Source organism: Apium graveolens, chromosome 10 (genome assembly GCF_009905375.1).
Source record: "Apium graveolens cultivar Ventura chromosome 10, ASM990537v1, whole genome shotgun sequence".
Classification (NCBI taxonomy): domain Eukaryota; kingdom Viridiplantae; phylum Streptophyta; class Magnoliopsida; order Apiales; family Apiaceae; genus Apium; species Apium graveolens.
This window is the reverse complement of record NC_133656.1, coordinates 186,447,584-186,464,136: the sequence shown is the minus strand read 5'-3', so window position 1 is coordinate 186,464,136 and position 16,553 is coordinate 186,447,584.

Genomic DNA, 16,553 nt, shown 5'->3' with positions numbered 1-16,553 from the left:
GATTAACAATCAATAAACAATCCAACCAGTTGGATTGACAAGTCTACAAAAAGCAGCTTGAGGAGTGTACAAGATCAATGGTGAAGATTAACTGACAAAAGAAGATCAAAGTTAACACAGTATGCAAAGATATGCTAAGCCAAAAATGGAAGATATACTTTTTCTAATATGGAATGATAAGTGACAGTTTACTAAAGTGAATAGTATCTCTTATTCTACACTGTGTAAACCAGTAGTTAACTATCATATAAAGTTAACACTGGTCCTTTGTTAGTTGTAACAATTATATTAGGAAATTCTTGTATTCTCTCAAGATTGAAGCTAAGCTATTTATCAACAAAGAGCCTATAAATTTTGTAGCAAAATATTCTTAATTTTAATATAAAATTAAGTGAGTTTTGAAAGATCCGTGTTATTCATTATTGCATGTTTAACTTCAGTCTGAACACATCTTACTACAAGACTTGATTTACTTTGTTCACAACAATAAATATTTTCAAGAAAAGAAGAAAAATATAAAAACACATTCACCCCTCCCCCTCTGTGTATAATTCATTACCTAATAAGTGGTATTAGAGAAAAATCTGAAAGTAAACAGATTCAAAATCTTGGAAGAATGAATACACAGAAAATCAGTACCATCAAAATTCCTACTTTTGACAAAGCTAACTACACTCTTTGGAAAAAGAAAATGTTGTTGTTTATCAGCATGGCCAATCCACTATACATTCAGATTCTAAAAAATGGGCTCTTCACTCCTATGGTTAGAGTTGAGGAATCTACATATTGTGATATGGTCATTCCATCTCATTATCTTCCAAAAGATCCTTCTGAGTACACTGAGCCTGAGAAAGAAAAAGTTTCCGTAGATAGTGGCTTGTAGCTGATATTGATAGAGTCACTTGACAATATAATGTACAATAACATTGTCAACTGTGACACTGCTAAGCAGATCTGGAAAAAGATTGAAATACTCTATGAAGGAACTGAGAAAGTTAGATCCAATCAAAGAAGGATACTGATCTCACAGTATGAGGGTTTCATGGCTAACAAAAAAAAGTATCACTGATGTGTTTGAAAGGTTTAACAAGCTGATAAATGACTTGCAACTGCATGACAAATACTATGAAGCTGAAGAAGTGAACCTAAAATTTTTGCTTACACTTCCTGATCATTTGGAACAGAAAATTTCAGCAATCAGAGAAGGGAGAGACTTAAGCAGAATAACTCTGGAAGTTCTGTATAGAATCTTCAAAATATATAAATTAGAGATGATTCAAAGGAAATCATTAAGAGCTGGTCAAGGGCATGTTATAGATGGTTCAAGTGCTCTAGTTGTTAATGAAAACCAGACCTCTAATGATCATCCAAGATCTCAGACTCCAGTTGCCTCAGCAAGTGAGCAAAGAAACAATGATTCATAAGAACAAGTCATTCTGGAATTGGAAGAAGATGAGTTCTACACCCTAGATGAACTTGATGAGCTTGATCAGTCAATAACCTATCTGGCAAGAAAGTTCTCTAATATTAGAGTAAAGAAACCAAGATTCTTCAAGGGTAAAGGACAATTATTTAACAAAGCAGCTGGAAAGGAAAAGGGAAGTACACATCTGATAGCAAAAATGGTTACAAAATTGGATCTGTTGACAGATCAAAGATAAGGTGCAAAAACCGGTGATGAACTAGACCATTTTGCTACAGAATGCATTAAACCCAAAAAAGCAAAGAAAGACAAAACTTATCTTGAATTGGAAGCAAAGTATGAAGCTCTTCTGAAGAAACAACAAAGCAAAACTTATATTGCAGAGGGAAAAAGTTGGGAAGACTCTGATAATGATGAAGATAAGGAAGTTGGAAATTGTGCACTAATGGCCTTGGAGTAAGGAGAGTCATCCTCATCAAAATCACAGGTACCAACTCTCACTACCATTGATTTAAATTTGAGTAAATATAAGGAAACTGTAGAAAAGATGAGCACATAAATGTTTCACATTCATACAAGTATGGTTGCTGCTAATGAAGAGGTTAGCAGACTGACAAAGATAAATGAGAAGCTTGAAAATGAGAAACAAGAAGCTGAATTGTTGCTGGTAGATCTTGAAGTTGTAAGACAAGAGAATGCATATCTGAAGAACAAGCTCAAGTGTGCAAGTGAGATTGAAGCAGTGTTAAGTCAATATGCTTATCGAGATGTCAAGATCTCTATATGCCTAACTGTAGATCTCGAGGTAAAATCTCAAAGTACAAATTGCAGACCAGTTCAATATCCAAGATTAACAATCAACAAACAATCCAACCAGTTGGATTGACAAGTCTACAAAAAGCAGCTTGAAGAGTGTGCAAGATCAAGGGTGAAGATTAACTGACAAAGGAAGATCAAAGTTAACACAGTATGCAAAGATATGCTAAGCCAGAAATGGAAGATATACTTTTCCTAATATGGAATGATAAGTGACAGTTTACTAAAGTAAATATCATCTCTTATTATACACTATGTAAACCAGTAGTTAACTATCATATAAAGTTAACACTGGTCCTTTGTTAGTTGTAACAATTAGATCAGGAAATTCTTGTATCCTCTCAAGATTGAAGCTAAGCACTTTATCAACAAAGAGCCTAGAAATTTTGTAGCAAAACATTCTTAAATTTAATATAAAATTAAGTAAGTTTTGAAAGATCTGTGTTATTCATTGTTGCATGTTTAATTTCAGTCTTAACACATCTTACTACAAGACTTGATTTACTTTGTTCACAACCATAAACATTTTAAGAAAAGCAGAAAAACATAAAAACACATTCACTCTGTGTGTAATTCATTACCTAACAGTCTACGTACGATCGATTCTCGCTACCTATTTAACATACATATGCTAAATTATACTCCCCGTCCCAATGAATTTTTACATTTTAAAATAAAATATTTTGGCACGTATTTTAATACTCTTATCTATTATAATTATATAAAATATTTTAAAAACTTTTTTCATTTAAATATAAATTAAATGTTCAATTTTTTATTAAAAAAATTCTTAAAAATAAGTTATGTAACTATAATAGATAAGGATCTTAAAATGCGTTTCAAACTCTCCCTTTAAAATATTGAGAACCTACCGGAGAGAGTAGTAACACTAAGTATCAACCCTACAAAAATTTACGAACTCATGTACACAGTTGGCTGATCTAGTAGCAGACACGAGTAATAGGAAATTTTAATACCTCTAATTATAGAGATGCACACAAAGTCATTATATAAGACTTTATCTGGATATTAAAAAAAATTATAAATAAATCAAGCTTTCCTTTTTTTAAAATCAGGCCAGGCCAGTGATGGATCGAGTATAAAAGAAATTAAAGTTAATTTACATAAGAGATATTTTTACTCGCAAAGTCGTTCTTTTTATGTTTTCATCTTTAATAATCCGTGCAATGCACGGTAGTTTTTTTAATATTTTATTTATGTAAATTCAAAACATTTATAATTTTATGAAAAAAAACAGACTTCATGTTTAGTCACTCACTGCAACGTGATGTTTTTTTAAGTTCGACAGACCTTTAAATACTTACGATTTTTTTACTTTATTGATTGTTTTAAAAATTAATTTTTAACTGAAATTATTTTAAAATTATAAAGAAAAGAGTGATACGAATTTTATATTAAAAATTATATTAACTATAGAATCATACTAATATTTGATTTAAATCACTAAATATACCTTTTTAATATTTGAATAAAATTTCTCTAACAACCGCATACACTTTTTAATACTAGATCCATTGGTTCTCGACTATATACTTTAAGATCTAATGATAAATTCGGTCTTATTCGTATAGAAAATGGAAAAAATGGGTTAAGAAACTGAACCAACTTAATAATACAATTATATAAGCGCTTAAAAAATTCACACATCGATCTCATTATTTAGTCTATATACATTTAATTATATATACATATTTGACGCATCTCTTTGATTTTGAACTTATCTTATTTGAAAGTTTCAAACATCATGTATGGATTAAAATTAATAATTTTTTCGTTATTTTGGAGAATAACATTGATCGGAAAAAGAGTAATACGTATTATTTTAGTTATTTTAGTTCTGAATTGGTATGTGACTTATTATATAATACCTACATGTACACACTATTAGCTTAATTTATAGAATTTTTTAAATATATCGAGTTTTGGTTCAAGTATCTATTCATAAAACTCCCCAATTAATGACTAGGTAGAATGACGGAATTAAACTGAGTTTCAATTTATAAAATAGTGCTTTTATTGCAATTTTATTATTTTTTCCAAACTCTTGTCATTAATTAATATGACATCCAGATCCAACTAAATTAGGTACCCTCTAGACTCAAGGGATAAGTGATTGTATTAGACATACCTCACCTTGTCATTAAGTAGTAAATTAGCTAAAAAACCCTCAGGTTTTATCCCATGTTTAGCTCTTATATATAGATATATTAATTTAAAATTACAGTTTTAAATTTATTTAAAATTTTAAAATTTAAAATATGAATGTCATATACAAAATGATGTTTATTATATATTAGTATGCTATTGACATAATTAGATTTAAGGAAGTACTTGATGAGTTTCGAACTCTCGACCTTTAGTAGTACTTTAAAATTACCTCTTTTATTCGTATTATATAATAGGATATAATTTACATTATGTATAAAAGTCTAAATAACAATGTAAAATGAGGAAAACATGTTTTCTCTCCCTTTGTGAGAGTTTTGGATTTCTCTTCAAACTGTTAACCAGTTTGTGAGAGTTTAGCAATGACACGATTTCAAAACTTGGAAGAGCATTTGGCAGATCTCAATATCGAGGAGGAAGAGACTGGAGATTTTATTTTTGGTGATGAGGTGGAAGAACAGGTGAATAGATATGAGCTATGTTTGGTGGGAAGATTCTTAACGGAGAAGAATATAAACACAAGGGCCATGACAACCAAATTAGCGGACGTGTGGAAACCAATGATGGGAGCCAATATCAAGGAGATTGATCCTGGTATTTTTCTTTTTCAATTTTATCATAAAGAGGATCTATGCTGGGTGTACAAGGGGGGGCCGTGGTCTTTCGACAATGCAATGCTTGCTATTAGCAAGATACCTCAGGGGGAGGAGCCATTCAATGTCCCATTATGGAGCCTAGAAATATGGATTCAAATTCATGATCTGCCTAAGGGATTTATGTCTGAGGCAGTGGGGAGGCAGTTAGGAGATTTCTTTGGTGAATTTGTGGAGTACGATGTGAAGAATAACTCGAGCATATGGGTGGAGTTTATGAGAATCAAAGTCAAGCTGGATGTACGTAAACCACTGAAAAGAAAGAAGAGAATACTGAGGAAGAATGGTACGAATTTTACTGTAACTTGTAAGTACGAATGTCTTGGGGACTTTTGCTTTGCTTGTGGTTCAGTGATGCATACGGAAAGATTTTGTCGGAAGAATATAGATAATAGAGGGGAGGATGTTCAGAAAGAATGGGGTGGATGGTTGAGGGCACCGTCGAGGAGGGCGGCGAACCAGAACCGGAGTAAGTGGTTGAGGAGCGATAATGACGCTGATTGGGAGGCTAGGATGGGGCGAAATTCTAACGAACCAACACCTACGGGAGGAAATTTCGGGAATAGAGATAAAGCTGTTGAGATAGCGCAGGATTCTCGGGTGATAGGTGGTAATTTGATTTGTTTGGATAGTTATAAGGGTGGTAACAACGGGAATGTTTTAAAAGATGTAAGTCAACTGCGGATTATTGAGATTGGGTCGGGTGAGGAGTTTAGTGATGGGCTGGAGTTGGAAGCTAGGAAGAGGAGGAGGAATGGGCCTGAAATAACAATGGACATGGATAACGTGCTGATGGATCCAAATATGGTGACTAGTAGCAGGGTATCAAATGAAGCTGTTCTTTCTATTATGGATTGTTCTGCATCAATGAATCTCGATTTGGCTAAGCTTGCTCAGCAAGCTAGCCAGTCATTAAGAATCTACTAAGTTGGAACTGTCGAGGGTTGGGGAACCTTCGAACAGTTCGAGTGCTAGGGGACCTTATAAAGTCTCTGAAACCCATATTTCTTTTCTTATCTGAAACGAAGGTAGATAGTAATAAAGTAGAAGACTTATGTGTGAAGTTTGGTTTCTCAGAATGTTTTGCTGTCAATAGAGTAGGACAAGGTGGTGGTTTAGCAGTTATGTGGAAATCGACTATGCAGTGTAGAGTAACATATTCATCTAATAACCATATTGATGTGGTTATTTTGGAAAACAATCAACCAGCATGGAGGTTGTCTTGTTTTTATGGTATGCCGGAGAGAGAACGAAAGCAGGACTCATGGGATTTATTGAGACAGTTGGCAACGAAGGATTCGATCCCGTGGTGTGCGTTTGGTGATTTTAACGATCTTCTTTGTGCAGCAGATAAGAAGGGAGAACACCCACATCCACAGCATCTGTTCGATGGGTTTCGTACGGCTATTGATGATTGTAATATGGTGGAACTTGATCTCATGGGGGGAGAATATACGTGGGAAAAAAGTAAAGGCAAACCAAGTTAGGTCAGGGAGCGTTTAGACAGGGCATTTGCTACTAATGAATGGTGGCGAAAATTTCCCCTGTGCACTTTGCGAGTAAGTCATACGACTTGTTCAGACCATGATCCAATTCATGTATAGTTGTTTGATATGGCAGTGTCTAGGAAACAATTCAGATTCTGTTTTGAGAACTCATGGTTGCAGGAGCCATCTTTTAAAGGAGAAGTAGCTACTTTGTGGAATAGTATTGCTCCGATGAACATCATTCCCAAGCTGTTGTCGTTGTCGTCTATGCTAGCTAAGTGGGGAAACAAGTTTTTTCACAAATTCAGAGACAAAGTTAAGAGTCAAAAAGAGGTACTTAATAGTCTTGTGGATCGTGAAGATGAGGTAGGGGTGAAAATGTATTTTGAGGAGAGGGACAAGTTAAATGAACTTCTTCTTCATGAAGAGATGTATTGGAAGCAAAGGGCTAAGATTTTTTGGCTTAAAGATGGGGATGCAAATACAAAGTTCTTTCATGCTCAAGCGACGAAACGGAAGAAACTAAATCATATTGCTTATTTGGTGACGGACAGTGGTGATAAGGTTGATGACCATGAGCGAATGTGTATGCTGACTAAAGAATATTTTCAGAATGTTTTTTCGGGGGGGTGATAGTGGTGATAATCCTCCCACAGATAGTATAGAGCTTCCAGTAATTACCGAGCTACAAAACAAGGAGTTAACAGCTGAGTTATCCTTCGAGGAGTTCACAGTGGCGTTAAAGCAGATGCATCCGGAGAAGGCTGCTGGGCCAGATGGTTATAGTCCGGCATTCTTTCAACATCTTTGGGGTTTAGTTGGTAAAGATGTGTTCGATTGCTGTAAGAAATGGCTCGATGATAATGTTTTTCCAGCAGATTTTACTAGCTCGAATTTAGTGCTCATTCCTAAAAAAGATAATGTGGAGAAGCTTACAGATGTTCGACCAATAACTTTGTGCAATGTGGTGTACAAAATTTTGGCTAAGGTGCTAGAAAATCGGTTAAAATGTATCTTGTCTGACATTATATCGGAGAATCAGTCGGCGTTTGTCCCTGGGAGGAGTATCACTGATAATGTTTTAATTGCTTTCGAAATGATTCACTTTATGAAAAGGAAAAAAGGGAGTCAAGATGGGGAGGTGGCATTGAAATTAGACATTAGCAAGGCTTACGATCGAGTGAATTGGCACTATCTTTGGCATAGGTTGAGAATTATGGGCTTTAGTGAGGAATGGGTGAGGTGGATCAAATTATGTGTTACAACAGTGCATTATACGGTATGAATGAATGGATCACAAGTGGGACCTATATTTCCGAGCAGAGGACTAAGACAGGGCGACCCCCTTTCGCCTTATCTCTTTCTTTTTTGCGTGGAGGGTCTGTCTCATTTGATCAATAAGGCAGTAAGCAATGGTGACATTAATGGTTGTCGAATTTATGTAAATGCTCCAGCAGTATCGCACTTATTATTTGCTGATGACAGCTTCTTGTTCTTTAAAGCTAAGGTGGAGGAAGCAGGGGCTGTGAGAAGATTGTTGCAGGAGTATGAACTGCAGTCGGGACAAGCTGTAAATTTTAACAAATCAGGTATTTTCTTTAGCTCTAATGTTAGAAGGGACAAACAACATGAACTGTCTAGTATTTTGGGAGTTCAAAATGAGCTAAAAGATAGTAAATACCTTGGTTTGCCATCTCTGATTGGGCGTTCAAAGAAGAAGGTTTTCAGTTTTGTGAAGGAAAGAGTTTGGAAACGAGTTCAAGGATGGAGTAATAGTAAGCTATCTCGAGCTGGTAAAGCAGTTATGATAAAAAATGTGGCTCAGTCTATCCCCTCTTACTGTATGTCGTGCTTTTTAATTCCTAAGTCATTGACCCAGGAGATAGAGAGAATCCTTAATGGTTACTGGTGGAAGACTGGTGTAAATAATAATAAAGGTCTTCGCTGGGTATCCTGGGATAAGATGTGTTCTTCGAAAAGTAGAGGCGGTCTGGGGTTCAGAAGTCTGCACGGATTTAACATAGCACTGTTGGGGAAGCATATTTGGCAGTTTTTGACTAAACCTGAGTCGCTAGTAGCAAGGATTTTTAGAGCACGTTATTATCCTGATAATCATGTATTGCAAGCGTCTCGAGGTCAAGATGCCAGTTTTATTTGGCAGGGTATATGTGAGGCTAAAGAGGAGTTGACTGCAGGTTTCAAGTGGGTGCTGGGAGATGGCAATAACATAAACATTTTCTCTGATAAATGGTTGCGAGGTAAGTTGGATTATCGGGTGGAGAATCATCATGTTAACAGTGCTAGAGGTGATAAGGTGAAGGAGTACTTCCGTTCTAATACTAAACAGTGGGACGTGACCAAAGTACAACAAACCTTTCACGAGCTGGATGCTGATTGCATTTTAAAAACGAGAATTCCTCAGAATCAGGTGAATGATAGAATAGCGTGGATGCATACAGTTGATGGATTTTATACTGCAAAATTTAGGTATCATTTTTGGTATGAGAGACATTCCGATAGGGGGATAGAGGTGGAGTCGAATGGGTGGAAGAGACTTTGGAAGCTACAGGTACCACACAAGATGAAGTATTTTTTGTGGCGTCTTTGCAAAAATAATATCCCTGTGAAAAATAGTCTTATAAAGAGAGGTGTGCCAACATCGATTATTTGTCCTCTATGCAATGTGGATATTGAACATGCACGTCACGTTTTTTTGGAGTGTGAGTATGCAAGGGGATGCTGGGATTACAGTGGGTGTGACCTTGATATATCTGAGGTGGAGGATCTTTCGGTATGGTTACTGGAGAAGTTGGGGATGGAAGCTGAAACGAAACTGGTGCAAATGACAAAAGTCCTATGGGGTATCTGGTTTGCTAGAAACAGAAGAGTGTGGGAGGAGAAATTATTATCACCTATGATAACAATGGATATTAGTATGAAGATGGTTACAGAGTGGAGAGCAGCTCAAAACAAAGTTCAAGGAAGTGTACAGGCGTCTGTAATCAGTGTAGCAAAGGAGCAAGTTAGATGGCAATATCCTTTTGCTGGGTGGTATAAGATGAATGTGGACGCAGCTTTACGGGAGGGAGTTACAGGGTTCAAAGTTGGGATGGTGCTCAGGAATGATAAAGGGGATTTTATAGCAAGTATGCAGAAATGTTTCGCTGAGGAAGTATCAGTTCTCGAAGCCGAGGCAATAGGGGTGCTAGAAGCTCTAATTTGGATTACAGAACGGGGTGATAAGCAGGTGATAGTGGAAAGTGATTCACTAATAACTGTGAATGCTCTTCTGAATAATACTATATTTATGGCTGAAGTTGGAACTACTTTTGAGCTTTGTAGATCCATACTTAGTCATCGTAGTGATGTGAGGATTCAACATGTTCGTAGGAAGGCAAATAGGGTAGCTCACGATATAGCTAGGCTTCCCTATATGTTAGAAACGAGTTGTTTTACCTCTCCTCCTCCCTGTGTGTTGGAGTCTTTAATGTATGATTATTCCTTTCATTAATGGAATTTGAGTTTCAAAAAAAAACAATGTAAAATGAGACAAATATTTTAATAGGTTTATAATTTGTGCGAAAAGATGTTGGATTCCTAAATTTTCATAATGTCTCTTCTGGGAAAAGTTGCACCCGCAGTTTATGCTATGGGTCCGCTCCTGGGCCGAGCACACCCGGGCTTCTTCTAATACATGATGCCCAATTTAGGGCCACAGGCCTGGCCAGACCAGATCAGATCAAACCGGACTTTCATTTGGACTTTTTTATTTATATATTAGATATTACTTAACATTTTGTGTATCGACCAATGAGTAGTTTAGATATCGAAAGAAATAATATCCTGAACTATAAGAAAAAGCAAGTTAGATACCGAAAAAAGAATTATTTCATATTTTCCACTATCCTCAATTATTAATTTAAAACTCTCGTCATTGTTATTTACCATATCAAATCGATAAATCAAAATATTATATCTTGTTCTAATCTAATAGCATAATATAACTAATTTATTAAGCCGCGCTTCGCCCTTACATTATTACTCTATATATTTTTAAAAAAAATTAAAAATGTGTTTTTGAAAAAAAAATGATAAAAAATTCTTTAAATTTTAAATTTACTAAGCCGCGCTTCGCAGCGGGATTATATTATTTCTATATCTATTTTTTAAAAAATAAAAATAAAAATGTGTTTTTGAATAAAAATAAAACATCTTTAAATTTTTTAAAAAATAATTTTTTTATTCATTTTCTATTTATACTTGATAATACTGAAATTTTGAAAATATGTAATAAATATAAAAAGTCTAAACTGTCTCGTTAAAATATGTTCGCCTCAAAATGAGCTTGCAACCACAAGACTCACAACTTATTCATAATATTAGACATATAATTTAATTATATTCAAGCCTTTTAAAAATTATAGTTATTCCGCATGCACGTAGAAATGTACTTATGGAAGGTTCATTGATGGAGTCCCATTCTATACTGGAAGCTGTATTTGTGGTTCACCCAGGAAGAAGGATTCCCACATGAGAGCTTTGGGCAGAAATTTCCGCAAGGTTTGTTAGGAATCTGACCCATGCTTGAAATCCCTTAACTATTTGCATAGAGGTTCTGTAATGTCACTCAATAACATAATTGTCCATCTGGTCAGATTTGTGACGAACTTATGCTCCACTTGAGGTGCCAGCTCAACTGTCTTAGCTTTTGTGACACGAAACTTTTTTGCTGTTTTTATCTTACTTGCAATTGATTGTTTTGCTTGTATGTCTTATGTCTGTAACAGTAAATTGATTTGATTAAGCAAACAAGGTGAGTTATATAAACCGCTTCTTAGTATTCCCTTCAAATTGCATTTCCTTCAATTTTGTTGCATTAAATAGCGCATTCCTTCATTAAATTTCCTTTCTGACCAAGAAAATTTCAGATATTTTATACTCTTTATCTGCCCATTTTTACATACATTGCACAGACATGCGGACTCATTGGAATTTATGCAGTTGTCAAGTTTCATAACAAGATTTCAATCCCGCATATGTATACTTTACATTCTTGGATTGGCATGTCAATCTTCAGCTTATTCGGCTTGCAGGTATAAGTTTAAAAACCATTAATTTTCTCATTAAGTTTTGGTTTATTACACCTACAACATCTACAAATGTGAAAAATAGAATGAATCTTCAATTTTCTGTACATGACCATAAACATCCAGAACAAACTTGCTAAAACTTACAACAATGCTTAACATACACTTAACATTATTTACATTATTTCCTTTTCTAGTTATTTTGCTAGAATCTGTGTCTTTTTCTCATTCGTATTCCCATGTACAGCCGCAGGAACAAGGTCAAGAATGACACAATATCACGTGTTTTTAGTATAGTCATTTTCTTAGCTTTACACCGCAGTCACGAAGTTTTGATAACGAATTTTATTGATCTGTTGATTCAACTATTTTGAATTACAGTTGTAATTTAATGATCGATCAAATTGTTGTGATTTTAATTGGTTTTTGTAGTATTTTGGATATGTATTGGAGATTTTATTTTGGTATTGGGATTGTTGTATACATAGAGCATGTATATTAATTTTTTTTAATATTAACTGTTGTATTTTCTTATTTTAGTATAAAGTATATTTAGATATTGTGTGGCATTATAAAATCTAATGTTGGTTAATTATAACAAATTTGTGTTACAATAGATATAATAGAGTGTTATAGTAGGGCTTGTGGTCCCCACAACAAAAATGGGACCCACATTAGCACCCTACAATCTAGAGTCTTGATTGAACTAAATATATCACTTAGTTTCCGTTATATTTGGGCAATACAGTGTTACATTAGATGCCTAATATAATATTTTTGTCAATGTTACGATAGATCAAAGAAGTGTTACAATAAAGTATATATTGTAATGCTCGTAAATGTAACGCCCTCTCGTGTTACAATATACCTAATATAATATTTTTGGGCCTATTATAAGAGTAAACGGGGATTACAATAGTCCACTTATGATATAATGTAATGTTAATCACAATTAATTTTTTTTGCAAAAAATATAATAATAATCACAATGAAAAACTTACCAAATCAACGTCTAGTTAGTTACTGCAGGATAGGACGGAGGTTACACTACAAGAAAATAGGCTAATACCGATCGGACATAACCGACCGACGTCGATTTGGTCACCTTAAAATCGACCGACGTCAGTGGTCGGTTATATGCCAACTAAACGACACCGTATCGATGACGTGGCACACATAAAACCGACCATCCACAGGTGGTCTGTTTTACTGAAAAAAACGACACCGTTTTGCTGATGTGTCACTTTTAAAACCGACCACCTACATGTGGTCGGTTATATGCACAAATTCTGCAGGTTAAAATCGACCATATCGGTTGGTCGGTTTTGTAGAATAATAAAAAATTAATTTAAAGTACAAAAAAAGTACCCGTTACAGAAAAAACGGTGTCATTTTATTCTTCTGCCTAAAACCGACCGCTGACGGTCGGTTTTAACCTATTTTTTTAATTATTTTATTATATCCCACATTTCTTGATTTTGGGCAAAAAAATTAAAAAGACACAAGTGATTGAGGATTGAAGTGGAGGAGTTTTAGAAAATTGTAAGTTCTTTCCATATTTTGTAATTAATGTGTGTGTGTGTTTATGTTGGTGTATGTATTAAATGTTGTTGTATGTATTTAATGTTTTTAATTTTTTTATATAATGTTTGTTGTGAGAATTGAAGTTTGGTAGTAGATAATTTTTAAGTTAGTTTCATTTATTGTAATTATAGTGTGTGTGTGTGTGTGTGTTTTATGAAATACATGAATAATTATGAGATTAATGATAAATTATTTGTTAAATATGTTTTTTTTAATTTTAAAAAATATTGTTGTGGATGGAAACCATTGATCGAAGTTGGATTGGTAATCAATTGCAAAGCGATAAAATTTCATTGACCCCGGAATATAGAATTGGTGTAGAAATTTTTTAAAATTTGCTAGCGAAAATGGAATGGAAGATGGTACAATGAAGTGTCCGTGTAAATGTTGTAAAAATTTGAATTGGTTAAAGATTGATGATGGTAGATTTTATTTGCTCGCTAAAGGGATGCTTGAGGATTATACCATGTGGACGTCGCACGGTGAAAAAATAGGAAGAAAACGTAGTCGAACATCACATCACCGTTATTGTGTTCGGGAACCTTCGAGAGTAGAAGAACCGGTAGATTTGAATGTGATGTTACATGATTTAGCCGGTGAAAATTATCAATTTTATGAAACTACGGATACGGGAACTATGAATGTAGAAGAAGCTCCAAATGATAGTGCTAAAAAATTGTACGAGGTTATTGTTGAAAATGGAGCACCTATTTATCCCGGCAATACAAAGTACGCAAGATTAAGCTTTACCACCAAATTATTGGAATTCAAAAATAACTCGCATTGTAGTAATAAGGCTTTTGATAGTTTGCTTAAACTTCTTACAGATGTGTTACCAAAGAAACATACATTACCCGAAAGTTATTATGCAATGAAAAAAATTATGAAGGATTTGAGGGTTGAATATGAAAAAATTGATTCATGTGAGAATGATTGTATGTTATTTCATGGAGATGACAAGGATAAAGTTGTGTGTGATATATGTGGTGAAGATCGTTATCGGGATGTTTCTAGGAAAGATGGTAAAAAATAGCAAAAAAAATCTTAAGACACTTTTCTTTGATCCCTCGATTACAATGCTTATATATGTCGGCACATACATCCGATCACATGAGATGGTACAAAAATAGAGATGTGAAAGATGGAGAAATAAGTCATCCCGCGGATGGAGAAGAGTGGAAATTTTTTGACCGTCGGTATCTTTCATTTGCTCAAGAGATTTGTAACATAAGGCTCGGTCTTGCGACCGATGGTTTCAACCCTTTTGGCCTTACCGGGAAAAAACATATAGTGTGTGGCCCGTGGTGATAGTTGTCTACAATCTTCCACCATCGATGTGTATGAAAAGGCCTTATATGTTCATGACCGATATAGTTCCGGTTCCAAATAGTATTGGAAAAGATATTAACGTTTGTCCAAGGCCTCTCATTGATGAATTGAAGATATTGTGGAATACAGGGGTAAAGACATACGACCAATCTTTGAAACAAAATTTTACAATGAGAGCGGCTATTATGTGGACAATTAGTGACTATCCCGCTATGAGTATGATAAGTAGGTGGTCGGGCAAAGGAAAAATAGAATATCAAGTGTGTCTTGGAAGCGTGCAAGGGTTCCAATTAAAATATTATGGAAAATGTAGTTTTTATGGCACGAACCGAATATTCCTTGAATCAAATGAACCACTCCGTCAAAAAAGTAATTTGTTTGATAACGAAGAAAGAAGATTGTTTCGTGGTCATTTGTCCGGTGAGGGTGTTAAGGAATTGCTTGATGGTTTAGTTTTTCCACCACCCGCAAAGACTAATTAGAAGGCAAGGTGTAATATCCCATATTTTCAAATATTATTATTATTATCATTTGGAATTATTTATGTGATTTTATGTGAATTTTAGTGAATTATATGATAATTGGAATTGATGCTTGGATGTTTATATATGATATTATTTGAGTATTTTAATTTTTATGTGCTCAGAATAAAATATAGATAATTGTGATATTTTTCTGGTAATTTTTGGACTGTTAGATGATTTTATAATAATTTATGGATTTATTAACTATTTTATGTTTAATTACAAAACTATTTTATAAAACCGGGAATCGTCCAACCTCAACCTGTCAACCATTTTTACGTTTTTACAACCCGAAACTCTTCCGAAAACTCCTTTCTAACCTATCTGGTAATTCCGGACATTTTCCGTGTTTTGACTTTTTTCGATCCGGATTACAGTTTGACCCGTGCGCGGCCCGTCGCAAGATTTTCGATACGATAACCATTTCGATAAATCAACAAAACCCGTATTCTCGAGAGAGGGATATTTTTACATTATTTTCGTATAAGGTGTTTTATGAAAAGCCCGATTTTGATGCTTATCCAATTCTGGTATTAAATTGTATCATTTTATAATTACTTAGCGGTTAAGTAATCTATTTTTGGATCATTTTGTAGTTACTTAGCGGCTAAGCAACTAATTTAACGATCCAAAGCGATCCAGAAGGAACCAATATTCCGTAAATATAAATAGCCTATTTCTTATTTCCTTTATTTCGTTTATTCATTTGCAACTAGTAAAAATACCGTAAATACAGAGAAAACCCTAGAAAACTGATAGGTTCCTGAGAATCAATCGTACGAACGAAGGCGTTATCGAACTCTGATTCGGGCATGCAGCATATCGAAACGAAGCTCTCGAAATCTTCTTTCTGAATCAATCAACCATTTTAGTGCAGTAATTAAGGTAATTTTCTTATTTTATTTATTTATATTTGAATTATTTGATAATTAAATTATGAAAATTTGTTCTTGATGTTGTTGATATGATTTGATGATTCCATGTTGTAGAACATGTTTTTCTGGTCAATTTGGTATATTATACTTCAAAAATAGAGTTCAATATCATGCAGTAATTGAAGTTTGATTTTTCTGAATTTTTTTTAAAAAAGCTGTTCTTGGTGTTCTTGAAAAGTTCCGAGAATCAAACCCAATTTTGAAGGTGATATTGAACACCAAATCATAAGTATTTGTAACCGTTGTGAAGCCCTTGATCTGTTCTACCTATTTCAACCATCAAATCGTTTAAACGATTGGTAATTTTTAAATTCGATTTTTAGGGTTCTTGGTCAAAATTGGGGGTTTGATTTATGGATTGTTTTGGATATTTTTAATGATGTTAATAGCTTGGCCATGAGTAGAGCAATCGATTCATACGATTTTTATGTTTGTTCTATTACTAGTTTGCTTAGTCGAGTTCGTCATTTTTGTCAATTTTAGTGTTCGATTTTTCGGCTTATCCAGGTTATGACTGCTAGTTTATAT